Source organism: Gorilla gorilla, chromosome 16 (genome assembly GCF_029281585.2).
Source record: "Gorilla gorilla gorilla isolate KB3781 chromosome 16, NHGRI_mGorGor1-v2.1_pri, whole genome shotgun sequence".
NCBI classification, from domain to species: Eukaryota; Metazoa; Chordata; class Mammalia; order Primates; family Hominidae; genus Gorilla; species Gorilla gorilla.
Window position 1 is genome coordinate 94,535,691 of NC_073240.2, and position 24,398 is coordinate 94,560,088.

Genomic DNA, 24,398 nt, shown 5'->3' on the forward strand with positions numbered 1-24,398 from the left:
TTGCCTCCTGCCCCGATTGCCCAGCCATGGAGTTTGAGATGGAAAGAAGGGAGGATCCCACGCTTTCCGAGATGGCACTGGCGTCAGTGCTTCCACAAGAACTCCTGACAGAAGAGGCGAAGAGGCTGACTGCACAGTCCTTTCAACCAAAATGCAGTGTTTTGTCAGTATCAGCCCTGGGAGGAAACTGCTTGGGCCGAGTTAAAGTTAAGGATCTGACTTAATCCCTAAATCTGGCAACATAAACGGTGTAGACACCCAGGCCTAGCCATGACTGGGCCTTTTCCTGGAATGGTCTGTGAGCTTCGGGTAGCAGACAGCCCTGGTCTGGTGCTGGCTCTGTCACTTTGTAGGCATGTGCCCTTGGCTACAAATTTTTTAGTTCCAAATTTCCTAATATGCCAAATGGGGCTGAAACACCGTATGCACATGGTTCTCCTTCCAGAACTCCTGCCTTCAGACCCAATATTTATTTAAGAGTAATGAAGAGTGAGAATAAGTCAACTCATTCCACCAACCTGTGACTTTTATCCAACATTCTATTACCAAGTGTAAAAAGTGTGTGTACCACAAAGTCCTCTGACTTTGGAAAGCTTACTAATTGACTGTACTCCCCTTTCAAAACAGTCCATTTATGTAGCACTTTTTTCAGTCTCAAAGTTCTTTCCCTTAAATGATCTCATAAACCCTAACAAGTTTGTCATAGAAATAATTTTCCTGCTACTTACTTATAAATCTTCCAGCCATGAGATAACCAATATCCTCCCGCTCTCCCTCCCCCACCCCATTGGCATCTGCTACACACAAACTCTTACCCAGACACCCATTCACCTGACTTACATCAAGCCCATCTTTTTTCTTCTGTGTCTCTAGCTGAACTGCCATGAGAGACACTGACGGTGTTGAGGTTGAAGGCTACTTGTCAGGGAGATCCTGAGAAAGTTAAAGGGCCAGGTAGGAGAATGAACTAGTGTTCCCCAAGTGTGAATTTCTGACCGGAGAAACAAACATATGCTGTCCATCAGCTTGATGGTATTTGCTCCACTTCCTGCCTCTACCTCACTAGTGGTTGACATCTTCAGCAAACAGTGGGAAGTTCCTTTCCTACAGAATCACGTGGGCTGAGAAACCCTTTGACAATAAGGATGCACTAAGCTACTCCAATTTCTTTCTGGAGATAATATATGGAGAAAATAAAATTACTTGCTGCATTTAATTTTGTATCTAACTGAACTAGAACATTTGTAATTAAAAACACTTTAAATGAATCCAGTAAATTATTAAAAGTTATGGCTAGCGAAGCAATATTGTGATCAGTGGTAGCGAGAACAATTTAACGAGGAGAGGGGCTTGTTTGGGAGAGATGAGGGGCTGAAAAAAGTTTTATAAGATGCAGAAGTGAGGCTGGGTGTGGTGGCTCACGCCTGTAATCCCAGCACTCTGGGAGGCCGAGGCGGGCGGATCACGAGGTCAGGAGATTGAGACCATCCTGGCTAACATGGTGAAACCCCGTCTCTACTAAAAATACAAAAAATTAGCTGGGCGTGGTGGCGGGCGCCTGTAGTCCCAGCTACTTGGGAGGCTGAGGCAGGAGAATGGCATGAACCCAGGAGGCGGAGCTTGCAGTGAGCAGAGATCGCGCCACCGCATTCCAGCCTGGGCAACAGAGCGAGACTCCGTCTCAGAAAAAAAAAAAAAAAAAAAAGATGCGGAAGTTCCCTTGGCACACTTGGCTAAGGAAACCTGGCACCGAGGATATGAAACTGGGGGACTTGAGGCTCCCTGAATAAGAGATGGAGCTTGCAGAGGACACACTAGGTGCCTGGCGTTGGCCTAAGCACTTTCCAGCAGATAACTTGCTTATCCTTGGGCAACCTTATGAGGTAGGTACTATTATTACCCATTTTACAGATGAGGAAACTGAGCTACGTGGAGGTGGGAAAGCCAAGACTGATCCCAGGCAGCCTGGCTCTGCATACGAAACTGCTGTATTCTTTGCCCTGTGGTATCTCATACCTGGAAGGCAGGCAGGGAACAGAGGAGAAAGGTTGAGGCTGAATCGTTACGTAAGTGCAAGGGCCCCAGGGTCCTGAGTGGCACCTGAGAAGAGAGGAGCCCAAGCTATTAGGCCGTAAAATACACTGCCTGGTGTCTGCCACATAGTAGATTCTCCATAAGTGTTGAACTGAAATCAAGCGTAATTACCTGAGCTATCAGCCCTTTCTCTCTAGTTCATCAACATTTCTCTCAATTCTTTGATTTTGTCAAACTTGGTAAACCACGGAAAATGTGTATTTCTTAAAAAAAAAAGAAAAGAAAAAGATTGTCCAGTTCATGGAACACTGCAACAAGACACGTGAGAAGAGATCTTACTAGTGTTTAACTCAAAATCCGGAGAGGCTTGCGCAGAGGCTGGAGCCCAGCAACCATTGCTTGTCCTTAGAGCCCATTAAAGGGGCACCCTCCTATCATCACCCATTAGCTTTCTCCTGGTGAAGCATGAATATTTTCACAGTGAAGCTTAGGTCTAACTGTGACACTCTCACTGCCCACAAAATACACAGGATTCCAGTGAGCAAATAGCCCCGCCCTGAGTCTACCCGGCATCGGCCACAGGCATGCATAGCAGGAACTGGGCGGCTGAGTTCGCAGGCAATCAGAATGGGGGCAGCTGCTAGCAAGGTTAAAATCATCTGTTCTGCCAATGTCCCCCTCTGCCCACCCTCTAGGCTGTGGTCTGGGTCCCTCAGGATAGCCACAACTTGGGAGGCAGCCACTGCTCCCCTTGCTTTGGGCCCTCAGCTGCGTCCTGTTTACCTTCACCTTCCTGATACATTCCTTGGGTGCTTTGCTTGTGTGTGCAGGGGCTTTGATCAACTTGGCCTTCCTGGGCCTCGGGGAGAGAGACGGACTGCCTCCGGGTGCTCATGACCTTTCCAGCAGTAAGCCAATAATGTATGACTCCTGCGTTGCCGTTGCTCGTTTGAGGTAACCACCCCATTTTCATTTCTATCAGAAATGCCTTTTTCAAATGTCAGTATGTTTGAGAGTTAGGCTTAGATTCTAAGCCCAGCAGGCAGAGATGAGTGTTGGAGCTGGGGCGTGGGAACCAGCGGCCCTGAGTGGCACCAACTCTACCTTACACTAGCAGGCTTAGAGCAGAACAACCAGGTGGGGACAGCCAATAGGAGTTGGGTAACTTTTCCATGTTGGCCAGTGTGCCCCACAGTCTAGCATTTGCACAGTCCCACCCTAGCTTATATACCTCTTCTGCTTCACCCAGTTAAATGGCTCCCTACAGCCTGTAGGACAAAGGTCAGCTTCCCTCTGGCACCCAAAGCCCTCTGGGCCCTGACCTTGTAGAGCTCTGTTTCTGGGGCTGCTCATTTTTCTCTCTCTTGCACCCCATGCAGCAGCTATCATGAGTGATGTACTGTTCCTTGGCAGTAAACTAGACTGTTCCCTGGGCCATGCTACTTCCTCTGCTTGGATGCCCCTTCCTGGTTTCTTCTTCTGGTTCAACTTACTCATCTATCAGTGCAGGGTTTAGCTCTACCTCCATCTGAGAACATGTCTCTGACTGTGAAGGCTGGATTAGCCCAGTCTGCTTCCAACTCTCATGGGATGTATAAAGAATGGGAGGTTCTAAAAAGTAGCATCAAGACATCAGAGAGACCAGGGTTCAAATCCTGGCTCTCACATTATTAATCATGTCATTTTGGGCAAAGTGTTAGCTTCTCTGGGCTTCAGTTTCACCATATGTAAAATGAGGATATTAACAGTATTTGCCTTAGAAGATTGTTTTGAGGCCTGGGGAAGTCCATGTCTATAAAGGGCTATAGTGGGTTGAATTGTAGCCCTTTAAAGAAATGTCCACTGGGGACTTCAGAATGTAGCCGTATTTGGAATAAAGATTTTTGCAGATGTAATTAAGGATCTCGAGATGAGATTTCCTTGGATTTAGGGTGTGCCCTAAATTCAATGACAGGTTCCTTATAGAGAAAGGCAGAGGTAGATTTAAGAAAAAGAGACACAGAAGAAGGTTATGTAAAGATGGAGGCAGAAACTGGAGCGACACAGCCACAATTCAAGAAACGTCTGGAGCCACCAGAAGTGGGAAGAGGCAGGGAAGGATTCTCCTCTAGAGTCTTTGGAGACAGTGTGGCCTTGCTGATATCTTGGTTTTGGACTTCTAGCTTCCAGAACGGTGTGAGAATGAATTTCTGTTGTTTTAGGCCACGAAGTTTGTGGTGATTTGTTATGGTGGCCCTGGAGAACTGACACAAGGGTGCGTAGCATATTGTGGGTACTCCATGAAGGTGACCTGACAGTATTACTATTGTTTTGATGGCTCTGTGTTAAATTTGTCTTCTTTGAGGTGTGTCTGTCTACCCCATGTCACCTGCCCCCAACATTTCAGCATGTGTTTTTCTTAACTTGTGTTTTCAATGCTTTGCACAATGGCTGGCACACAGTAGGTACTCAAGGAATGATTTTGGGCAAGGACATGCTGATGTGGTACTGTCACCTGGAGGGGACTATACTTCCTCTTTGGCCATCCTGTGATCACACATCCTGAGGGTTCTCTGCTTGGTCACTGACCCTTTGATGACTTGAACGTTCGGGTTCAGTGTTAGTAGTCTGTGGTGCCCAGTGGCAGTGCAGTAACCAGCAGAAGGGTGGGATACCCACTGGTCTCTCAATGGATGGGCACCAGGGGATGCAGCAACAGTGCTGGGCTTATCCTCCAGTGGGGAGGGTATTGCCCCATGAAGAGAGGCTGGGACCGGGGAAAAGGTGCCACATGGTAGCTGAGCAGGCTAGTGGGTGTGCGTGGTTGATGGATGAGCTGCTGGGGACCAGCGTCAGTGAGTGGCTTGCCATGGTCACATAGATACTTCATGGCATCACAGTGCGGCTGTACAGCACTGGGGTTCAGTGGGCTCTGGGGACCAAAACCCTGGGATCACAGCCCAGGCCGACATGCTGCTGCCTGCACTCTAAGCCTGTGGAGATGGTGATAAAACCACCAACACTGAGACTAGGAATTTGAGGTTTAGAGAATTTGAATGATTTGACAGAGGTTGCTTAGGAAGTGGTAGTGCCAAAATTTAAATCCAGTTCTTGTTCATAATGTCTGGGCTTAGCAGGGGAGTAAGTAAGGAGGGGACAGTGGCCTGAAAGATGATGATTGTGTTATTGCTATCTTGTATTTTAATTCTACATAGTTTATAAATCCCACAATACAATATTGCTTTCCTTTAAATGGTCATTGTCTTTTAAAGAAATTAGACAGTACTGTGTTATATGTATCTACATGTTTACCATTTCCAGCAAATTTTTCATTTCTTCTTATATATCTGAGTTTCCACTTAGTATTCTTTCCCTGTAGACTGAAGAACTGTCATAGTTCAGGCTTGCTGCCAATGAATTTTTTTCAGCTTTCCCTTATCTAAAAAGTCTTTATTGTGCCCTTATTTTTGAAAGATATTTTTTCTGGCTATGTAGTTCTGGGTTGACAGATTTTTCTCCTTCCAGCATTTTAAAGATGTTAATTTATTTTTTTAAAGTATTTATTTTACCATGATATTTTGAAGAGTATTTTGCTATTAAGATTTTTTTTTTAAATTTCAGTATTTAAAAAATACTTAATTGGCCGGGTGTGGTGGCTCATGCCTGTAATCCCAGCACTTTGGGAGGCCAAGGCGGGTGGATCACAAGGTCAGGAAATTGAGACCATCGTGGCTAATACGGTGAAACCCCGTCTCTACTAAAAAATACAAAAAATTAGCCGGGCGTGGTGGTGGGCACCTGTAGTCCCGGCTACTCAGGAGGCTGAGGCAGGAGAATGGCGTGAACCCGGGAGGTGGAGCTTGCAGTGAGCCGAGATCACGCCACTGCACTCCATCCTGGGCCACAGCAAGACTGTCTAAAAAAAAAAATAAAAAAATACTTAATTATCTTTTCACCCCCATTTATTTTCCTGATGTAAAGTCAACTGTCTTTCAAAGCATTATTACTCTCAAATCTCCTCCCTTTTATATTAACTGTTAAGATATTATTAATATTAATTTATATAATTAAGATTATATTATGAAGATACACTTTGTTAACCAATATTATTATTAGTATATCTTGTTAGACTGGTAGCAGAAGGGAACTTTTACTTTCCTTTTCACACTCATCTTTGATTTTGTTCTATGATCCTGTATAATTTTAATTAAAACTAAACAAACCTTTAAAAGCTGATATGTCACAAACTATGTGGCAGGCCTGTCATTAGGACTATATGTCCATTTGGGATTAGGATTCACCCTTCCCACCCTTGTGCTGGCTCTTGAGTTGCTACCCTAGGATGTTCTCATTGCTTCGTCAGTTGACATCTTGCAGCCCTATCATTTATACACGAAGAGATACGAGGTGAACATTCAACCATAAGGATCACTACCACTGGTCTTTGTGTTTTTGAATCAGTGACAAAGTATGGTGGCTATAGTGCTTTTTGAGGGTACCAGTAGTATCTTTTGAGGTTAAGAAAACCTTTATCCAGAGGTTGCAAGCTAGAACTTCTAGGGCAATTTTTTTTCTCCATCCACAATATTTTTTGAAATTTTGGATCTGAATGTCTAATTATCTCCAGCTGGCCAATACCCCACAATTCCCAAATTATAACTGTCTTATACCTGGCTGGATACACACATATAGGTTTGCAGAATGGTTCCCGAAGACATTTGAGTTGGTCACGCTGCATCCTTTGATAAAAGCAGACCTGTGGCACTAGGCCACAAAGGGCTACATTCTAGAAAGAAACAAAGATAAAGTGGAGTGGGACACATTTGCCTCCTTTCTTCCCAAAGCACAAGCCAGCACAGGCCCCATCATCTCCAGAATCAAGTCCAAGTTGCCTTTGTTTGATTTTCAGAGTCTCTTGGCCTAGTATCAGTCTGCTTCTTAGCTTTACCTGTCAGTGCCACACTCTCCTCCTGTACTCACCCACCCCACCCACCCTTTGTTCTGGTCACACCCAAGCAGTTCAAGGCCCCCTAGCTGGCCCTTCTTCATCTTCGCTGAAATGGCATTCCAGGTTAGCTCTGTTACAGCAGTCATTGTGTACTGGGGAGTGGCAGGATACAAGATGCACAGGTCATGAATAAGGGGCCCCCAGCTATATTTGAGCCCACACATCCCTTTTGTTTGGCCCACAGGATGTTTGAAAATATTTGAATTGCCAACCTCTAACACCCTGGAGTTTTCACATAAAATTCTAGATTTTCAGCTTTTCTTAGAAAATGAATGATCTGAAAATTCTAGATTTTCAGCTTTTCTTAGAAAATGATCTGAAAATTCTAGATTTTCAGCTTTTCTTAGAAAATGAATGATCTGGCAACACTGGGTCCATATTCCTGTGAAGCCACACACAGGGGCATCTGAGTAGCTACCGCTCCTTTATATAGGGCATGAGCTCTTTCCTGTTCTCACATCTGCCACCCAGCCTGCTCTCTCAAGCACATGCTGACGTGGCCCACCCCGCAAGCATGAAGATTTGCACTTTTTGTTTTGGGGAAAGAGGAAAGAAAAGCAAGGAAGGAAATTAGCCAGGTGTGGTGGCACGCGCCTGTAATCCCAGCTACTCGGGAGGCTGAGGCAGGAGAATCGCTTGAACCCGGGAAGCGGAGGTTGCAGTGAGCTGAGATCACGCCACTGCACTCCAGCCTGGGCGACAGGGCACGACTCCATCTCAAAAATAATAATAATAATAATAATAATAAAGAAAAAAAGAAAAGCAAGGAAGGCATGATTGATTCTGTCTGCGAGGTGTCTGGGACGATGACAAAGGAAAGGACATTTGAGCTGGAGCACTGGAGATGGTACTTGGTAAACATGAAACAGACCAAAAATCCAGCAAGTCTTTGGCATTATTTGGGATGTTCTTGTGGTGAATATGAAGGCTGAGGCTTCCATGCTAGCAACCCGACTGTAGCCCTCATCTTTCTCATTCTCACATGCATATCAAATACCAGGTCTCATTGAATAATTGCTAAGAGTCTCTCTAGTCCATCCCTTGTTCTCTCTCCTGTAGCACCATCCTAGTTCAGGACCACATTAGTTCCACCTGGAGGACTTGTGCTCATTCCTTAGGGCCTTGCTAATCTAGGTGTGGCTGCAAGACTAGGGACATCAGCACCTAGGGCCTCCCTTAGACAGGTAAGACCTCAGACCTCACCCTAGACCTACTGACTAGGAATCTGCAGATTAACAAGATCTCCAGCTGATTCCTATGCACATTCAATTTTGAGAAGCATTCCTCTCAGGCAGTGGTTCTTGACCTCGTCTGTGCATTACAATCACCTGGGGAGCATTAAAAAATGCTTTAGTTTCTGGCAGCACCCAAACCAATTAAATCCAATCTCTAGGGGTGGGACCCAGCCATCGGAGTTTATTAGAACTCTCCAGGTGATTCCAATTTGCAGAAAATCAGTGCTTTAGGACACAGGTTCTCAAAACTGGCTGCCCATTAGACTCACCTGGAGATCTTTCGCAACTTCCTAAAACCAAGCCGCATCCCAGGCCGATTAAATCAATGTCTGGGGGCCAGTCAGACACAGGTATCTACACTGGTGAAATTTCCCAGGTGATTGTAGAATGCAGCCAGAATTGAGATCCAGTGTTTTGGGACTCCGCTCAGGAATCTTTCATTTCTGGAGACCCCCTCATAATATGTCCCCTACTCCAGCGATGCCCAGCCTCCATGGTGCCCTATGCATATTGCACCATCTCTCTAATTATCTAGTACGTACCTGCCCTCACCCACCCCGTTTGGTTGGGAGCTCCTGGAAAATAGGGACTACGTTTTACGTTTCTTTTTCTTATGCCTTGCACAATGCCTGATATTTACAATACACTCATCAAGAGGTTATTAATTTCTTATTGCTTTTATTATTATTCCAATCCTGAGAGCTGTGTAAGGCAAATAAATCTCGGGACCTCAAAATCACTAAGTCAGGGGAAAAGTCAAACTGGGAACTATGTCAGACAGACCTGCCTCCCATTTTATTCCTAAATAAGATAGCTACAGAGTTAAGAAGTGACATACCTCCTTCACAATTTTCCACAAGGAAATTCCTTGTGGACAAAGGACAGACAGAACTCAAAGTCATCCCTGCTGAGGCTCACCAGAGACAAATGCATATCTGATTGCTTCCTCTGCCTTATTTTTTATGTAATAATGCAGATTCACTGACCCAGTCTAAATGGTGTATTCAGTGGAAGGCTGATCAAGGACTCAAAAGAATGCAACCTTTTGTCTCTTATCTACTTCTAACCTGAAAGACCCCACTTCAAGTTGTCCTGTCCTGCCTTATCGGACAGAGCCAATGTTCATCTTGCACATATTGATGTCTCATGTCTCTCTAAACTGTAAAAAAGCAAGCATGGCCAGGTGCAGTGGCTCACACCTGTAATCCCAGCGCTTTGGGAGGCTGATGTGGGCAGGTCATGAGGTCAGGAGTTCGAGACCAGCCTGGCCAACGTGATGAAACCCTGTCTCTACCAAAAATACAAAAATTCGCTGGGCATGGTGGCATGCACCTGTAGTCCCAGCTCCTTGGGAGGCTGAGGCAGGGGAATCGCTTAAACCCAGGAAGTGGAGGTTGCAGTGAGCCGAGATCATGCCACTGCACTCCAGCCTGGGCAACAGAGCAAGACTTCATCTCAAAAAAAAAAAAAAAAAAAAAAAAAGGCAAGCTGGCGGGGTGCAGTGGCTCACGCCTGTAATCCCAGCACTTTGGGAGGCTGAGGTGGGCGGATCACGAGGTCAGGAGATCAAGACCATCCTGGCTAACATGGTGAAACCTCGTCTCTACTAAAAATACAAAAAATTAGCCAGGCGTGGTGCCAGGTGCCTGTAGTCCCAGCTACTCGGGAGGCTGAGGCAGGAGAATCACTTGAACCCGGGAGGCGGAGCTTGCAGTGAGCCGAGATCACGCCACGGCACTCCAGCCCGGGGGACAGCGAGACTCCATCTCAAAAAAACAACAACAAAAAAAACAAAAGGCAAGCTGTACCTCGACCACCTTGGGCACATGTCATCAGGACCTCCTGAGGCTGTGTCACAAGTGTGTCCTTAACCCTGGCAAAATAAACTTTCTTAATTGATGGAGACCTGTCTCTAATATTTTGAGTTAACAGAGTCTATGCTGAGAGCTGTAGTAAGGAAAGCTCACCCTGGTGCGGGGGACGCTGGATGATGGCAAAGTCTGGAGGCAGCAGAGCAGCTAGGAGGCTGTTCCAATGGTCCAGGTAGAAGGTGATGAACAACTGAACGAGTGTGGTGGCAAATGGGGAAATAGGGCAGAGGCCCAATGGCAAGGGCATCATGAGGTAGAATCAGTAGCTATGTTAGTTGGCTGGGCTGCTATAATTTATCATGTCACAGTTCTGGAGGCTAGAAGTCCATGATCAAGATGTGGCAGGGTTGGTTCCTTCTGAGAGCCGTGCGGATGAATCTGTTCCATGCCTCTCTTCTAACTTCTGGCGGCTTGCTGGCAATCTTTGGTGTTCCTTGGCTTGTGGCACATCACTCTGCCTTCATCTTTCCATGGTGTTCTCTGTGTGTGTGTGTGTGTGTGTGTGTGTGTGAAAATTTCCTCGTTTTATAAGGACACTGGTCAAATTGGATTAGGGCCTCGTCACTACAGCATGACTCTCATCTTGTTACCAGCATAAGTTATCCAAGTCACCAGCAGTGAATCCGTAAGGGTCTGCAGCAACCTTGATCCTTGCCTCTTCAGAAGAAAGAATTCGATTGAAGGGCATGAGGCAGAAGAAGAGATGGAGGCAAGTTTTAGAGCAGGAGTGAAAGTGTATTAAAAAGCTTCAGAGCAGGAATGAAAAGGAAGTCAAGTGCACTTGGAAGAGGGCCAAGTGGACATTTTGGAGGTCAAGTGCAGCATGTGGCCTTCGACTTAGGGTTTTACACATTGGCATACTTCTCCGTCCTGCGTCCCTTTTCTTTGATCCTTCCCTTAGGGTGACCTGCCCACATGAGCCATGGCCTGCTAGCGCTTGAGAGGTGAGCATGCGCAGTGTGTTGACTGGAGTCGCAAGCATCCTCTTCTGAGGCCTTCTTCCCTTTTCTGCTGGAATGCCCCCGGAAGGTCATCCTCTGCCATTTTGCCTCATAATGCACATGCTCGAGCCCAAGCCCAATTCCTGAGATCTTATTAAGAAGCTGTCAGCCGGGCATGGTGGCTCATGCCTGTAATCCCAGCACTTTGGGAGGCCGAGGCGGGCGGATCAAGAGGTCAGGAGTTCAAGACCAGCCTGATCAACATGGTGAAACCCCCTCTCTACGAAAAATACAAAAATTGGCAGGGTGTGGTGGTGTGCCCCTGTAATCCCAGCTACTCAGGAGGCTGAGGCAGGAGAATCACTTGAACCCAAGAGGCGGAGGTAGTGGTGAGCCAAGAACATGCGGAGCCAAGATCGCGCCACTGCACTACAGCCTGGGCGACAGAGCGAGACTCCATCTCGAAAAAAAAAAAAAAAAAAAAGAAGCTGTTGATCACCAATTTCAGGTGTTTTCTATCTACAGGGAAATTGCCTTTCCCTGGTGCTGGCTGTCACAGTGTGACAACTGCCTGACCATCACCTGGTGGCCACCTGACTTTCCTGTTGGGGTGTGGGTTCGGGGAGCCCTCTTCTGTCCCGCTCATGCCTAACTAGCTACCTTCTGTAACAACCTTAACTAATTCATTTGCCGCAACCTTATTTCCAAATAAGGTCACATTCTGAAGTACTGGGGCTCAGGATTTCAGCATATGAAGGGGAGTGGGCACAATTCAACCCATAACAGCAGGTATAGGTTTTTTTGTGTGTGAGCTGTGTCATGTGCAAGCACTTGAACTTCAGGAATTTTGGCTTTTCCATTTTAGAGATAAGCCACATTTTTTGCTGTGAGATCAACACACTCCTTTCTAAGCTTTTGTCAAAATCATAACTTATGAAAAGCAACTCTGGGGATGTTGACAAAACTGGAAAAACAGATGTCTTGAGCCAACTGGGATCAATACGAGCCGAGCAGAAGCTTGAGAAACTCAGGTGAACAAAAACATAAATAATTGGTCTTGGTTGGTCATTCACCAGTTATCAATTTCACTACTTTGAGCTGATGATTTTGGCAGACTTAATGCCCTGAGATTTCACAAGTGAATGTTCATAGAAACTATTTACAATAACTGTATACCTGCTCACAACAGACTACAGGATTTAGAGTCCCTTTCTTTTCCCTCCTGTCTCCCTCCCTCTCTCTACTTCCTTTTTAGGCACAACTGTTAGTACAGGGCTTTACTTGTTAATTGTTCTTTTGTGATTCTGTTTGTGGCAATTAAATGCAGTGGAGGTTTGGTAATTAGCTGCTGTAATTAGAAACACCTTCGGGTTAGGAAGGTGTTTCCTTTTCATCACTTTAGGAGCTCTAGCACTCCCTTCAAAACGCCTGCACTTGGCTGTGGGGGTGGGGGGAGTGAGCAGCTGCACACCATTCACGCTAGAGGCTGCTTTCTGCTAACACCACCACCTTGCACCCTGCCTTCAGAATTCTCCCTTGCAGCTGCAAGCAGAACTGAAAAGTGTGCAGGGCTGCTCTTGCAGTTAATAACTCCCAGATCTCCTGCAGGCCCCTCGGCGCACACGTCTAGGCTGGAATCTGGACAGCGTTATCCTGGACAATTCAATCCCTGCCAGAAAGGTATCGCCTCCCCAAAGATTGTCTGTCTGCCTTTCTTCCTATTTTGGGCTAAAGGGACTTTCAGGAATTACATATGTACATATTTCATGTTCCACAATGGGAACACTTGTATCTCACGTCAAAACAAAAGTTAAAGAAAAATGAAAAACCTCATGAATTGTCCTTTTAAAAATTCTCTGTTTCCTGAAAAACAAACAAAACACCAAAACAAAAAACTCTCAGAGGAAATAAAACCCTGGTGAAAACCTCCAACTGGGAGTACTTGCTGCCTGATCTCCTGGCTGAGGGAAAGGGAAGTAGTGTTTCTAATCCATTGTTACCAGACGCTGAGCTTCTGGGAAGAAAGAGATGCATCTTAAATTGTTATTTTCCTGTTCTTCTTTTCCCAGTCTTGACTCCTTTTTCTTCTGCATTGTTTGGCAGCTTCAGATTTCATACTAAGGGAGCTTGCTCAAGGGACTAAGAGGAGTTTGAGGGTGCTCTTTCTGGGTTTAGATCTGTAGGTACCTGCTGGCCTCTGACACCCTTAAAACCAGCGAGAGAAAAGACATGGCGGCCCAGTACCCAGGCCCTGCTGGGAGCTCTCCTCAGACCGGTGTGCACCCAGAAGTCCAGATTCACTGGGTGGGGGTGGGGAGGGGCTTCTCAAGTTCCCCCAGAAGTACCCTGAACACCCCAAACAAGTAAATGCCTCACCCTCACGTCACCTCTCCTCCCCTCCCCCCGAGATCTGAGGAGGGGAACAGTCTTTTAAGTGGTTCCGCTCAGGTATGATATTTAGAATCTTTTTTAACTTTTAGAAAGTCATGGGCCGGGCGCGGTGGCTCACGCCTGTAATCTCAGCACTTTAGGAGGCTGAGGCAGGCGGATCATGAGGTCAGGAGATCGAGACCATTCTGGCTAACACGATGAAACCCCGTCTCTACTAAAAATACAAAAAATTAGCCGGGCGTGGTGGCGGGCGCCTGTAGTCCCAGCTACTCGAGAGGCTGAGGCAGGAGAATGGCGTGAACCCGGGACGCGGAGCTTGCAGTGAGCCGAGATTGCGCCCCTGCACTCCAGCCTGGGAGACAGAGTGAGACTCTTGTCTCAAAAAAAAAAGAAAAAAAATTCTTGTGAGTTTGGTATTCTACTCCATAATATACCAACTTTGGTGCTAGGGGAAAGACATTTTCTCCACCAGATCTGTGATTAAAATGATGCTCCCGTGCAGGTGGTGCATGCCTATTACATCCCGGTGGGGGATGCTCCCGTGCGGGTGGTGCATGCCTATTACAACCTGGTGGGGGATGCTCCCGTGCGGATGGTGCATGCCTATTACAACCTGGTGGGGGATGCTCTCGTGCGGGTGGTGCATGTCTATTACAACCTGGTGGAGGAACAGGTAGGTGCATGACTATTACAGCCTGGTGGGGGAACAGGTAGGTGTGGGGCTGATAACCTGCTGCTGACAAAGGTCAGTGGGAGGAAGGAAACAAATGCCTCCAAATTCTCATCAGATCGGAGCTGCCTCAAGGGCTTGTCAGCCTTTGGAGTGACAGCTGCCTCCCTTGCTCCTGTTGCTGACATCCGGTTTCCAGAGGACAGGGCTTGGTAGGCTCTTGCCTGCCCCACACCCTCAGGGTGCTGTCGACCCCCTTTTCCAGATGTGGAGCTGTGCTTCTCCAACTTACAACCTGGCTTCACAGCCAGGACACAGCCTGCCTGTCTGGGGCTTTGCTTTTGTCTTTCTTCCTTCACTCTTTAAATTTGGGAACAGGGATCTTGAACTCCCTGACCACGCCACTGAACACGGAGGCCAGATGCAGCGTGCTCCTGATGTTAGCTTGTCAGGAAACCTAAATGTGCTGTGATGATCTAAGTCCCCTAGCGGCAAATGGAGGATGATCACAAATTTGGGAAGAGTAGCTTGCTCGTGGTGCACAGTCCCTAAATCTCTTGCAATCCAGAGAGCTTGAATGAAAATACAATTAGCATCGACAGCCCCTCTTCTTCCCTCTCAGGTTTCCTTCCATGCAGTGATGTGATGCATGGGAGGGGAGTTTACCACGAACTCATGGACACCTGGTTAACTTACCTTGATCACAACAAAACCAGGGGGAGAAAGGCACTGTGCCAGGAATTCCTCAGCAAGCAAGCTCAATGCAATTTCATTTTCTCCACAGTCAGACCTTTCTCCTAGGAAGATGCCTTGGGTTCGCCCAAGCTGTATCCTGAACTCAGTTCCTCTTTCTTGCTTCCTTTAAAATTGCTTTTTCCTGGAGACATAGTCTTCTTGCTGAGTTATGTTCTTCAAATTCTTTTCCGTCAGCTCACTTCATTTCTACCCAAAATATCACGTACAAGATATTTCCAAACACACGTCTATCTCCAGTGCCACATAGAAGATATTTTTCTCAAACATCATATTTAACCTAAAACTTCCTTCTTATTTTAATGTAATGCATTTTCACCCTTAATCGCTACTATGCACTGACTGGTGTGGTGCAGAACTCTGGGATAAGGGCTGAAACACCAAGGGCATTGTTTTGTCGTTCCACAAAGTTCAATCCAGCCTCTGTCACTGCTGATCAGTGAAACGGAGGCTCTCAGAACCTCAGTCACCACAGCAGAAACCTGAGGATGAAACTCCCTTCACAGAGATGTTGGAAGGATTAGGTGAAGATGTCTGCTATTTTTAGCATGATGTGTTATATGCAAAGTCCTAAGCAATTTAAGTTTTTCTATTTTCTTTGAAGGAGCAAGCTTGCTAAATGGATAAAGCTCCCAAGAATATTTTGGTTTGGGATAGAAACACATTGAAACCAATAGTTTAGGGACCCAGCACATTTTGTACAAGATATGGATATGGATTTTCTCCTTATTTGCTAAAAAAAAAAACCTCTCTGTGATCACTGTTGTTGGATCTTAGTCTTTATAAAGTATACGAAGGACCTTCTGTTGAGTATTGAAAAACATACGTGATCTATCTGCAGGCTGGAAAAGTTCCTTCGAAAATGGAAATGTCTTTGGGAGTAGCAGCAGAAGGTTTCCTTCCTCTTATCTGTTGGAAAATTTTTCTTTTCTTTTAAAAAATGTTTGTTTTTTTATTTCCATAGGTTTTTGGGGAACAGGTGGTATTTGGTTACATGAGTAAGTTCTTTAGTGGTGATTTGTGAGATTTTGGTGCACCCATCACCTGAGCAGTATGCACTGCACCCTATTAGTTGTCTTTTATCCCTCACCTACTTCCCACACTTTCCCCCATGAGTTCCCAAAGTCGACTGTGTCATTCTTATGCCTTTGCATCCTCATAGCTTAGCTGCCACTTATGAATGAGAACATATGATGCACCTAGCACTTAAGCCCTCATGACTGAATTTTATGATCTAGAAATTTTATTGTCAGTTGGCAGCACTGACCATTTGGCCTAGGCTCAATAAAAGATAATCTAGCCTCTCTCTTACTGCAGCTACAACAAAGACGCAAAACAGAAAGAAGAAGGATTGTTTACCAAACGACAGAAATTTACAAAAAAGAAGGGTGAAGTATGGGTGGGGTGACCAGTTTTCCCAAATTGACGAGGGCTGTCTTGGATTTTACCTTTCTGATGGATTATCTTGGGGTAATAATTTACATTTCTTATCAGAAGATTACGAGGCCTAGAACAAAAGTGATTTGTAAATTTGTTGGTGGGTTGACAGTGGGGGAAGAATTGGAAAAATAAATAGTGGTTATCATCTTAGAATTCTTAAAAAAAGAAAAACATATATGATCTAGATGTTAAAGCAAACACAGCCCTTGAATTCAATATCAAGGATTGATATATAACATTTGCATTGTCCCCCTCAAGGGTCTGATAGACCAACCCGTTGCCCAACTTTAGCCGCTATTTCCATAGCTCTAGAATCCTCTCTTTCATCCAGTCTCGATTCCCCTCTAGAGATCTTACTGGATGTACACCCAAATTAGAAAATTGTTGGGAGGATGAAATGAGAGAATGCTTAGCTGGCATATAGGAGTTATCAACACATGTAGCTCTGATTACTTCTGTAACTTGCTATAGGAAGGTGAAGAAAGCAGACGTTGAGTATATTAAATATATCTTAGGCTCTGATTGATTTTGATTTGCTTAGATCAGTGGCTCTCAATTGGGGATGATTCTTTCCTAAGAGACACTCGGCAATGTCTGGAGATGTTTTGATCCTCATGACTAGGGCTGGCAGGGAGAGTGTTCTGGGGGGGCTACTGGCATCTAGTGTGTAAAGGTTGTTGCTAAACATCCTGCAGTGCGCAGGACGCCCCCACAACAGAGAATTCTCCAGTCCCAGGGTGCAGAGGTGGGGAAACCCTGCCTTAGATGGATCTTGACTTTGTTAGGCTCTGTGTGTGAGGGAAGATTTGCTTTCTTCAGTAAATTAGAATAGTGACTAAAAGTTCTAGGTTTTGATCTCTCAAAGAAAATAATATAGGATTTAATAAAAGCTACTTTGATCTTAGCATCTTGGCATTTTTAAAATTACAATGGTGAGGCTGGGCGCGGTGGCTCATGCCTGTAATCCCAGCACGTTGGGAGGCTGAGGCGGGTGGATCACGAGGTCAGGAAATCGAGACCATCCTGGCTAACATGGTGAAACCCCGTCTCTACTAAAAACACAAAAAATTAGCCGGGTGTGGTGGCGGGCGCCTGTAGTCCCAGCTACTCCGGGGGCTGAGGCAGGAGAATGGCGTGAACCCGGGAGGCGGAGCTTGCAGTGAGCCAAGATGGCGCCACTGCACTCCAGCCTGGGCGACAGAGCGAGACTCTGTCTCAAAAAAATAAAATAAAATAAAATAAAATAAATAAAAATAAAAAAAAAAATTAAAACGGTGATAGTCAAGTTTTAATTCTTTAATGAAAACAAGTTATTGCTAAAAAGTCTGATGTGTTTGCTGGTGAACCTAAAACTGCTCTAAAAATGTTATTTTTTTTTTTTTTAAAACTAATGTGAATAGAAAAGTGATTGTGACCAACAGAGGTTTGTGATTTATCTGTGACTCTTTTCTAAGTGAAAAGTTATAGTCAAATAAGCTCCAGGAATAAAACTCATTTCAAATAAGATTATTTAAATATTTCACGTTTTCTAATCACTAGATTAAACAATAAAAAGATCAGATCTTTCATATCTAATAATTTTTCATCATATTATTTGATACTTCTAATCACAGAGATATTAAATGTTTCTAGTTTCTGTGGACATAATTTTGGTGAATTCCTTTTCTTTTGTATTTAAAAATTCTTAAAATTGTACATATTTTTGGGGCACATTTGGTGTTTTGATCCATGTATACAATGTGTAATGATCTCATCAGAGTAATTGAGATATCCATCACCTCAAACATTTATCTTTTCCATGTGCTGGACACGTTACAAGTCTTGTCTTCTAGCTATTTTGAAATATACAGTAAATTACAGTTAACTAACAGTTATAGCTAATGAAAATTATAATGATAAATTTAAAAGAAAAAAATTCATTATGATTTAATCAGGTATGGAAATAAACCCCAGAGCTATCATACTGTTCAAGGATTGCTAATCTTTAATATCTAAAACAAACTAAGATTCTGTATTCTTTTTTTTCCTCTTTATTTGAGACAGGGTCTGACTCTGTCACCCGGGCTGGAGTGCATTGGTGCGATCCTGGCTCGCTGCAGCCTTGACCCCCTGGGCTCAAGCAATCCTCTCATCTCAGCCTCCCAAGTACCCGGAACCACAGGTGTCTGCCCCCATACCCAGCTCATTTTTTAAATTTTTGTAGAGATGGAGTCTCACTGTGTTGCCTAGGCTGATCTTAAATTCCTGGGCTCAAGTGATTGTCCTGTCTTGGCCTCCCAAAGTGCTGGGATTATGGGCATGAGCCACCATGCCTGACCTAAGGTTCTGTATTCTTAATCCTTTTGCTATACCCACTCCTGGTTCTGAACTTATTATTTTGTTGGTCACTTAACCACCTTGGGCCTCAGTTTACTCAGCAGAGCAATGAGATTTCAGACAAAAAACCTTCCTAGTTGTTCACAACACCAAGATTCTATGCTCTTGTAAAGAATGGTTAAGTGTGTATGTGTACCTGAGTTACGGGGGAGACCTTTTGAGTAGGGGTTACTATCCAGGGTCTTGCTGAGACAGGAATGTACTGGGTACTTATGCCTCTAGGAATTACATGTCTGGAGTTCGAGGGGACCTCAAGGCCACTAAGTCCTCTTTTTGCTTCTCCTAAACATCCGTCTTCCCCAGGACTTTCTCTTTTCCTTTGTTCTCCTGGTGTGTGTGGCAATTGATTGGGGGCTGTTGGCCTGAGGGCTTTGCTTCCTGAGACTCTGCCCAGGCAGGCTGTGAGGGGCCTGGGCCCCATCTTGACCCCAGGGATCCTTATGCTGGGAGCTGGGGTAGCTTTGGAGGCTTTGGCTGTCAGCAGAGATGACTCCTGACCTAGACCCTTGAATGAGCTTGTTCCCCTGTGAAGGATGGAGATAAGTGGAGTTGGAGTTCCTCAGGGGTGCCTAATAACCTACCTAGGATAACTCAGAGAAGAGAGCTATGGTGGAGTGTTGAAATACTAGCCCTTGTGAACTGTACCTACTGGTATGCATGCCCTTACTTATGTAGTTTCCTTTCACATTGCTCTAGGCTTGGCCAAATAACTTGCTTGGGTCAATTGGACATTAGTAAACATGATAGAGGCTGAAGTTTGATAAACTCTTGAGTTTAGGCCTTGCCCTCTTGGAATTCTAAAACGATGCAGAGAGAAACCCAGGAAACAGCATCAACAGCCAGGCAGGTGAGCCTGGTCATACTAGACCATCCCATGCCAGCTGAGCTATCAGATGACTGTGGACATGAATGTCCCTAGCCAAGACAGCAAAAGAACAGCTCAGCTGAGCCCAGCCCCAAATGGCTGACCCACAAAACATGGCTCCTGTTATGGGAGCCACAATAAATGCCTTGGGTGGTTTGCTGTAACGAAATTGGTAACTGATATGAGCTGACTGCTATTTAGCCATTTGCTTATGAGATCTGAATGACTGAGAAAATCAGCTCAGCCCTGTCACCCTCCCCCTGGCAGTGCCTCGTTTGCTGTCTTTACATCTTGTCTTCTGTGCTCTCAGAATGCCCTGTGCCCATTGCTCATTATACTGCATCAATTTGTTCATTCATTTCTTTTTCTTTTTCCTTTTTTTTTTCTTTTTTGAGACAGAGTCTCCCTCTGTTGCCCAGGCTGGAGTGCAGCAGTAAGATCTTGGCTCACTGCAACCTCTGCCTCCCAGGTTCAAGTGATTCTCCTGCCTCGGCCTCCTGAGTAGCTGGGATTGCAGGCTGGTGCCACGACACCTGGCTAATTTTTGTATTTTTAGTAGAGACGGGGTTTTACCATGTTGGTCAGGCTGGTCTCGATCTCCTGACCTCGTGATCTGCCCGCCTCGGCATCCCCAAGTGCTGAGATTACAGGTGTGAGCCACCGCGCCCGGCCTGTTAATTCATTTCTCTCTGACCTGAGCACCTTTTCAGTTTAGTATCTCCAGGGCTCAGGACAGAGACTTGTAAAATGTTGGTGCCCAATGGACACATGGAGAAAGAAGGTATGAAGCCTGGCCATTCGTTCATATTATAGAAAACGCTGAAGGCTTCCCAAGGCACCAGCTTGCTATGTAGCTGACGGGCCACCAAGGCAAGGTGTGGGAGTATTCTGCAGCTAGTCGTGGCAGCCAGTCAGGACCTTCTTAACTCTGCTCCTCACGCAACTTCCATCCTGCTGCAGTGTCCACCAGCTCTTGAATTTAAAGTCTTTGAAATGTACATCCTGAGCTGGGGCTCCGGGCTCAGGTCATGGTCCTTTCTGATGACCCACCATTTGGCTTCTCACTTGGGACCTTTCTGCAGCAGAGCCCTGGCTCCATTCTCTGTCCCTACCCCATCCTATTCCCCGTCCCTGTCTCTCCTGGCCTCTGAGATTTGGTGAGGGATTGTTTAGGTACAAAGTCCATTGGTAGCCACATTAAGTGACTTAATTATCAGAAGAGGAGCGATATGGAATGAGGGACAAGGTAACAGCTACTGTGTGCACAAAGACTCAGTCCTTTTTCATTTCCCTTTTTTTTTTCTTCTCTGCCATGACAAAAAGCTTACTCTTGTTAAGTTGCTTTATTTTAATATGAGCCTAAAATAATATCACTAAAAAAAAATCACTTTGGAAATAGATTCCGAAGAAAGGTTCAAACTCATAAATGGTCATAGAATTGTTCTAATGTTTTATATTGGAACTCCACATTTTGGCATTTGTCTCTGAAGGAGGCAGTTGTTTTACATTCAGCCAGGCTGAAAATGTCTGGAAGCTGATGGAATCCTTCTGGAACATCAAAGTATGGGAATCTGGCTTCATTTGTACTAACATCATCTATTATCTTTTCTTCAGATTTTAAGTTTATAAAAATCTCATGAATTAATGATCTCTCTGAGGGTATGAGAAATTTGCATGGACAGTTCAGCTGAAGAAGGCAGTAATTTACATGCATGCACACATGAATAATCCCAACACAGTAAGCGAAGCCAAACAAACGTGTTTTGTATGAATTCATACCTTGAAGTTCTTTGATTTGAGGTTCGTAGAACTAAAAGGAAGACAGAATGTTTTAAATGTGTTTTTCAAAGAAGAGTCTTCTCTTTTAAACCAATTCTAATTCAATTCTGTTAGAATTTTAATTGTTCCTTGAATCTTTAAGGAGACTGGGTTTACCATTATTCATTTGAACCAGGGTTCAAAAGGGTTCTGTTGATTAAAATAACAATTTTCGTCACATAAATTAGAACATTTACTAGCCAGAGCTATCATTTATCAAACATTACTGTAAGCTCAGCACAGGCTAAGCACTTCAAATACATGGTTTCATTTAATAATCCCAATAATTTGACTAAGTACGTATTAATATCCTCTTCTCAGAGATAAGGAATCAGGATGAGAGGTTCAGCAGTTTGCCCAGGGTCATTTAGAAAGCAGGAGCAGAGCTAGGATTTATAACCAGCTTGCGTGAACTCAAAGTTCATTCTTTTAACGCCTGTTGCCTTTGAACATTACCGTTGACAATCTTTGGAAAATGTGTCATCTCCTGTTGCAAGGGACAAATATGCAGTTTAAGGAATAGGCATCAGGCTTTTAGAATAACTGACTTTAATTTTTAGACTTGTCCTTCTCTGTCCTTGTGTGGGACCCATGAAGTAATGCTGCTTTGACATCTGCGGCGGAAAAAGCCACTATCCACCCAAAATACATGGGCCCTTCCATGGTACAGGATGCTTCCTGGGAAGCAGCTGCTTAGCCAGGGATGTTACTTAGTTTCACCTATGAATGGAAATGATGTTGGCGGCACCCAGGCAGAGGTGGCTAAGCAATGCATGTGTCTTCCTTACCTACCCTTGGGGAGTGACACCCCAGGAGAGCTGGACACTGCCTGTGGGAAAAGGGTAGAGCCTGCTCCCCTCCAGACCTCCCTCCAGGCCTTCCTCCTCCACTCCAACCAGAGCAAACACACTAAAGTGTTAAGTGAGTGAGAGCTGCATTTTTATTGTTAAGCCGTTGGAGTTGTGGGGTTTCTTTGGTTAGCGTTACCCTAACCAAAAATAGAGAGCTTCCTTTAACTTCCCTTTAGGGGAAGTGAGTGGATTGAACAGCTGAAAAGAGGGTAGTGTGCCTGTTCCCCAGAGTGGATTTCCCAGTTATGCAGTTACTAAGTCCTGTGCTGATGGTCACATGTTTAGAATATGGGCCTGGGGGGATGAGAGAAGAGGGCAGGTGGGTGCTCAAGGTGAGGCTTGGGGGAGAAACTGAGGTTGAGAATGGTCCATCTTTAGCCCAGGTGGTACATTTTCAATTATAGGAAACTTTAAGGAGACGGTGGTAGATAACTTAAGAGAAAGAAAAATGCGAACCAACATGGATGTCTTTAAAATGAGTGAGCAGGCTGAGGTGGGTGGATCACCTGAGGTCGGGAGTTCAAGACCAGCCTGACCAACATGGAGAAACCTGTCTCTACTAAAAATACAAAATTAGCCGGGCATGGTGGCACATGCCTGTAATCCCAGCTATTCGGGAGGCTGAGGCAGGAGAATCACATGAACCTGGGAGGCAGAGGTTGCGGTGGGCCGAGATCGCGCCATTGCACTCCAGCCTGAAAAAAAAAATCCATCTCAAGAAAAAAAAAAAAATGAGTGAGCAGAAGTTCCCCGAATGAACACCTTTCTGAGGAGATTTAACTTGATGTCCGATCAGTTTAACACAAGGCACATTTGTCTTTGTGTCTTCAAAAATCTCGGGTCGTCTTCTGCAAAGAAAAAGATTAAAGCACATCTTTTTTTTTCCCCCTTCTATAAAGTCTCATGTTACGTCCCTATTTGTAGCTTTTCAAGGCACTAAGATGATTGAATATTGATTTGGTTAAAAATGGAGAACAGCTCTTTCTGTTTATACCCTGCAGTTCATCCTCCTGCTGTTCCCCACATCACTTCTATGCACTTTCTGAAAATCAGTTTAATTAAAAATGTCATGCATGGTTTATTGAATTTCATCTGAAGAATAAGCAATAACAAAAATTGGTCGGTCTTATAACCAAGTAAATACATATTTGGATACTAGGTATGGGGAGAAATAAAACTAATTGTTTAAACCTCAGTTAATGAGAACATACTGTTTTGCCAGTGCAGTGTTGGAAAAGAAAGCATCTTTATTTGATAATGGAAAATATTAATAATTACTTAAAGCACTTTGTTGAAGTAACTGTATGAGAGCTACATGTTTCTTGTGGGTAGCCATCACTCTTTGTAACAATTGTTTTAATACCGGAGCTCTTTCAGGGAGTAATAACAGAAGTATACCTTTTACTATTGTTACCAGAAAGGGGTCCCGATCAAGACACCAAAAGAGGGTTCTTGGACCTCCTGCAAGAAAGAATTTGGGGCAGGTCCATAAAGTGAAAGCAAGTTTATTAAGAAAGCAAAAGAAAGGGGCTGGGCGCAGTGGCTCACGCCTATAATCCCAGCACTTTGGGAGGCCGAGGTGGGTAGAACACGAGGTCAGGAGTTTAAGACTAGCCTGAGCAAGATGGTGAAACCCCGTCTCTACTAAAGATAAAAAAAAAAAAAAAAATTAGCTGGGTGGCAGGCATCTGTAATCCCAGCTACTCGGGAGGCTGAGGCAGACAATTGCTTGAACCTGGGTGGCGGAGGTTGCAGTGAGCCGAGATCATGCCTTTCCACTCCAGCCTGGGTGACACAGCGAGACTCTATCTCAAAAAAAAAAAAAAAAAAAGGTAAAAGAATAAAAGGATGGCTACTCCATAGGCAGAGCAGCAGCATGGGCTGCTTGACTGAGAGTAAACTTATATCTTGATTATATACTAAACAAAGGGTGAATTATTCATGAATTTTCTGGGAAAGGGGTGGGCAATTCCCTGAACTGAGGGTTCCTCCCCTTTTTAGACCATGTAGGGTAAACTGTCATGATACTGGTGGGAGTGTCTTTTAGCATGTTAATGCGTTATAATCAGTGTATAATGAGCACTGAGAACAATCAGAGATCACTTTCATTGCCATTTTGGTTTTGGTGGGTTTTGGCCGGTTTCTTTACCGAATGCTGTTTTCTCA